At 41.0% G+C, this 5,947-nt stretch overlaps 1 pseudogene across 1 annotated transcript; it reads left to right on the top strand.

Moving 5' to 3' along the window:
- The first annotated feature begins 489 nt into the window (after window positions 1-489).
- On the top strand, window positions 490-3,173 carry LOC144668221 (UDP-glucuronosyltransferase 2C1 pseudogene; annotated as a pseudogene). The gene has a single exon (XR_013573459.1). The product of XR_013573459.1 is annotated as a UDP-glucuronosyltransferase 2C1 pseudogene (transcript).
- Window positions 3,174-5,947: the final 2,774 nt, after the last annotated feature.

The following is a 5,947-nucleotide window of genomic DNA, read 5'->3' as shown; positions in this document are numbered from 1 at the left end:
ATTATGTAGAGTTTAGAACTTTGAAAGGTGAGTTCTTTGAAAAATATAAAATTCTTTGATGGTTTGCCAGGGAAGGTACTGAGAGAATGTTTCCTAACAAGAGTGTCTAGAACTCAGGATCATAGTATCAGGTGAAAGAGAAAATTCCTCACAGAGCGTTATGAACATTCGGAATTGCCTACTCCAGAGAGTTCTGGATGCTCAATACATTCAGAATAACATCAATAGATTTTTGAGCACTGAGGAAATTAAAGGAAAGTAGAGCTGAGGTAATTCAGCCACCACCTTATTGAAAGACGGAGCAGTGTCATGAGGCTACTTGACATAAGTCTGCTCCTTTTTTAGGATATGTTTTCAAATTTAAGTCATATTACCAATATTTCTCTTCAATTCTGCAACAGGATCTGGATGTCATTTCCTCTCAATATGGAAAGTCTTGCAATTATGGTTGCCTACATAAGTTATGGTGATTTGCCTTAGAACAGGTGGAAGAAGGGCTCACAAAGTTGATTCCTGGGTTAAAAGGGTTGTCCTGTGTGTAACAATTGAGCAGAATATAGGCCTATATACCCTGGAGTTTAGAATATTGAAAGGTAATCTTATTGAAAAGAGGGTTTGTCAGCGAAGATACTGAAAGGCTGTTTCTCACTAGAGTGCCACAGTGTCAGAAGAAGGAGAAAATTCTTCACCGAGAGTTATGAACCTTTGACATTCTCTCTCCCGCAGGGTTCTGGATGCTCAGACATTGAATACATTCAGGAATTACATAATAAATTTTTGGGCACTAAGGGAATTAAGCGAAAGTATAGTTGATGTAACTCAACCATCACCTTATTGAAAGACAGAGCATAGTCATGAGGCTATTTGACTTAAGCCTGCTCATTTTTTTAAGATATGCTTTCAAATTTATGTCATATTACCAATATTTCTCTTCAACTCTCCAGCAGGATCTGGATGTCATTTCCTCTCGATATGGAAAGTCTTGCATGGAAAAGCAGGTTCCAGGTTGCATACACTCTTGGCATCATCATCACCCTGTCTTGTCCAATTATACAGGGTGCTAATATATTGGTTGTTCCTGTTGGTGGAAGCCACTGGGTCAATATGAGAATTCTAATAGAAGAACTGAAACTTCATGGGCACAGCATCACAGTCCTTTATTTCTCAAATTCTTGGTACATCAAAGAGCAGCCTGATCTATATCAATCCATTGTGGTTGAAATGCCAGGATCTGTTGGGAACAATGCAGATAGAGATGTTATGGAAATTTTGGTACAAAAGGCACTAGAAGCCTTTCAGGATGGTTGGTTTCCATGGGTTAAGTTCCATTCTGAAATGATGCATTTTATTCAAACTTGTCATACTTGGGTTCGAAACTTTAATATTGTACTTTATGAAAACAAAAAATTGTTAAAACAACTTGAAAATGCACACTTTGACTTAGTACTTACTGATCCTGGTTTTCCAACAGGTGCAATGCTTGCTCATTATTTAAAACTCCCCTCGGTGTTTAATATTCGGTGGCTCATCACTGGGGACCCTCATTTTCTCCTTGCCCCTTCACCTTCTTCCTATATCCCAATCCCCAGCTCACATTTGACAGATAAAATGAGTTTTCTCCAAAGGACACAAAATGTCATCCTAAATGTTTTTCAAATGTACATTTCAAAATTTTTCATTCTGCCCATTTACAATGAACTCTGCCATCGATATCTGGGCCCAGACACAGACATCGAGACAATTCACCTAAGAGCAGATGTGTGGCTGCTGAGAACAGATTTTATATTTGAATTTCCGAGACCCACCATGCCAAACATTGTTTACATTGGTGGATTCCAGTGTAAACCGTCCAAACCTCTAGAAGCAGAGTTTGAAGAGTTGATCCAATCCTCAGGGGAACATGGGATTATTGTGATGTCTTTGGGGACCCTTGTCAGCTCTTTGCCAATGCACATTACAATGAAAATCGCAGAGGCCTTTGCTCAAGTACCTCAGAAAGTTATTTGGAGATATGAAGGAAAGATCCCTCCCAACATAGGAAATAATACACTACTGACAAAATGGATCCCTCAGAATGACCTTCTAGGGCACTCCAAGACACGAGCTTTCGTTGCCCATGGTGGCACCAATGGGGTTTTTGAAGCCATCTACCATGGGGTGCCAGTAGTTGGAATGCCTCTTCTTTTTGACCAGTTTGACAATCTATTCAAACTTGAAATCCGAGGTGCTGCAAAGGTGATATACGTCTCAACCATGCAGTCAACAGATCTGTTGCAGGCACTTAACGAGGTCATAAACAACACTTCTTATCGGGATAATATGCAGAAACTCTCTGCTCTCCACAGGGACCAACCAGAGTCTCCAATGGAGAGAGCCATTTTCTGGATTGAGTATGTTGCGCGACACAAAGGTGCAGCACATTTGCGCTCAGAATTTTACCGACTCCCCTGGTATGCTTACTATTGTGTCGATGTGATTTTCTTCCTGTTATCTGTGTTACTCATGTTTACGATACTGACAGTTCTACTATTAAAGAAACTTTGTCACATTACTTGGAAGAAAAAGCAAAAAATTCAGTAAGTGTTTTGCTGGCAAAGGGGCTTTAAATTCTTTTACTTTAACAATAGACACTTCTAATTCAGTATCTATTGCATTCCTTTCTGGATATCATAAATTAAGCACTTGATGAGGTATCACTGGAGTCGTATGTCCGTCAACCGTCGTCCTTGTGAGCAAAAAAGGAGTGGGAAATGCTGTACTTACATCGAATTTAATGGAAAGATCAACATGTTTCACAAGAATTTTTCAAAACTTAATTAACGTGTGGTTGAGAACATAAAATATGAATGCGAGACTCCTGGGATTCGCTGGCAGAGAAGCCTCAAAATATAAATATATGTTAGGTATAACAGCCATCAACAATTCTGTTAAAGTCTGGGAGGACAGGAAATGTTGATTATCACATTAATTATAACATGTTGATCTAAGACAATGTTGTGAAGACAAAGGATCTTCCACTCTTAGCACTGGTTTTTCAATATTGGTCAGATCTAGAAACTCACGGGCTCGTCACGGTTAAATGGAGGGTCATGTTTCTTGAACAAGAACAACATTCTTGTACTATCCGATTTTAAAATGCTGTTCATTATATTATCACAGGTATTAATAAAGAAATGTTTTTGGATGATTTGTTTGTCTTCTTTGCTGATTGTGACAAGTAGTGGTTAACTCTTTCATACATACATCCTAATAACGTGTTGATCATGTAATGTGCACCAGCTACAAGAAGACAGTTCAAATAAGTCAAACTGCTGCATCTGGTGCTTCTCTGATGCTGGCCTGTAACTTTCCAAATGGCTTCCCTAACATTTTATGCATTTATGTGAAAGATTAGAATTTCTTGACAAAATGTTTCATAAACTATGAGTTAAAATTAATCTTTCTGCTGTGTTGAATAGTCAGCGTGCGGTCCGATATTCAGCAGTGATTTAGATTCTGTACAATGACATTGCACATATCCTAACTATAATCTTTCAAAGTTCTCTTGATTCAGGGTCGATTCTCATAGGCTCATAGATGTTTACAGCACAGAAAGAGGACATTCGGCCCATTGTGTCCATGCCGGAAAACAAAGATCTGACTACACTAATACCATTTTCCAGTCCTTGGCCCCTTAGCCCTGGAGGCTGTGGCACGCAAGTGAATATCTAAATACTTCTTAAATGTTATGAGAGTTTCTGACTCAACCACACTTTCAAGCAGTGAGTTCCAGACCCACCACCCTATGGGTGAAAAAATTTCTCAACTCCCCTCTTATCTTTCAACCTCTTACCTTAAATCTATGCCCCCTGGTTATTGACCCCTCTACAAATGGAAAAAGTGACTTCCTATCCACCCTATCTATGCTCTTCATAATCTTACACATTTTTATAAGATCCCCTCTCAACCTTCGCCGCTCCAAGGAAAACAAGCCCAGCCTATCCAACCTTCCCTCATAGCACAGACCCTCCAGCCCAGGCAGCATCCTCTGCACCCTCTCCAGTGCAATCACATCCTTCCTATAATGTGGTGACTAGAACTGCGTGTAGTACTCCAGCTGTGGCCTCACCAGCGTTTTATACAGTTCCAGCATAACCTCCCTGCTCTTGTATTCTATGTCTCAACTAATAAATGCAGGTATCCCATATGCCTTCTTAACCACATTATCTACCTGCCCTGCTATCTCCAGGGATCTGTGGGTATGCACACCAAGGTCCCTCTGATCTTCAATGCTTTCCAGGGTCCTACCCTTCATAGTATAATCCCTTGCCTTGTTAGGCCTCCCCATATGCATTACCTCACACTTTTCCAGGTTGAATTCTATTTGCCACTGCCCTGCCCCATTCCTTAAGATTGGAAAAAATGCATATCTCACTTCATATTTAAGAAAGTTTTGAGAGGGAAACCAGAGATTTATAGATCTGTTACTCTTACATCTGTTGTTGGGAAATTAGTAGGGTTTATAATTACCATAGATCGTGAAGTATAAATTGAACCAGTGTATAAGATGACCCCAAAAATCAGATTTTAACATATGCTTGGCGTACAAGTCGACCTCCCTTTTCAGCCACAATGTTTCATCCCACAAATGGATGTTTTACTTACTGGCACCTTTTAACTCTGTGCAAGAGTTCAAGCAGGTGAAGATGCACTGCAGTTTTAACCCAGCCACACAGAGCAGACCCTGCGTAGCAAGTGGCAAAGATGGCGACACCCACAGTTCACTTTTATATTTGGCGTTTACCTTAATCTCTGAATGAGAAATGCCTAAGCCTATTGAGCCAATCTGACTGCCTTTCTGCTTCTCAATACTTATTTTGAGGCTGCATAATTTATTTCCTATGTACAGGGTGGTCTGACAGTTGCAATGAGGCTCCTCTGATTATGTTCCAAATTTGGTTTCGATTCTTAATTTCCACTGAAAGACAGCCCTCTTTAGCTCTAAGGAAATTTATATTCTTGTCAAATCCGAGCAAGTCACCGCTTTCAGGAAAGCGAACCCTGCTTAAAGTCATGCTTGGTTAAATTTTTCACCTCAGTCATGAGTCTATGTTTTAAGATTAGATCAAGGTTCTAAATTGTAAAATTTCCTACCCGAATGTGGCCTCTTATCAGTCTGTACATTGTACTGTTTTCTTGGCTAAGGAAGGAAGATACGCCTGTGTGTAATTTCTTTCCTCGTGCGTGCATTATCTGTGGGTCCTCATTGCCACAAGAAGACCTAAGGTCCATGAAATAATCAGAAAGGCTTATGGAATTTCACCCTTTATTTCAAGAGGACTGTGATACAAAGGAGCAGATGTTATGCTACAGCTGCAAAGTCAAATCTACGAAACTCTAGTTACGCCACACGTGGAGAATTGTGTTCACTTCTGGGCACCATTATTTATTTATTTATTTTATTATTCATTCATGGGATGTGGGCTTCGCTGGCTGGACCATCATTTATTGTCCATCCCTAGTTGAGAAGGTGGTGAGCTGCCTTCTTGAACCGCCGCAGTCCATGTGGTGTAGGTACACCCACAGTGCTGCTAGGGAGGGAGTTCCAGGATTTTGACCCAGCGACAGTGAAGGAACGGTGATAAATTTCCAAGTCGACTTGCATCACCACTCACTCTCTTACACACACCCTCACATCTCCATCTGGCCTCATCTCCCCTGGAGACTGCCCCCTCATGCCGTCCATGGCTCCACTCAGCATACATGCACATCTGGCATCCTTCTCATTTGGCCTGGCATGCGCCTTGCTCACATTCTCTCCATCTGTCTTTACATGGGACAAGATCATGCACAACCATCGGGAGAGGCTCCAGACACGGGGTGGAGTGCTGGACATCAAGATCCTCACTCCATTCAAGAGTCGTGCATTGGAGCTGGCTGGAGAGGACGTGGACCGTTCCTGCAGTGA

The sequence above is a fragment of the Cetorhinus maximus genome, chromosome 26, assembly GCF_964194155.1.
Source record: "Cetorhinus maximus chromosome 26, sCetMax3.hap1.1, whole genome shotgun sequence".
NCBI classification, from domain to species: domain Eukaryota; kingdom Metazoa; phylum Chordata; class Chondrichthyes; order Lamniformes; family Cetorhinidae; genus Cetorhinus; species Cetorhinus maximus.
This window is presented reverse-complemented; position numbering and strand designations above follow the sequence as displayed.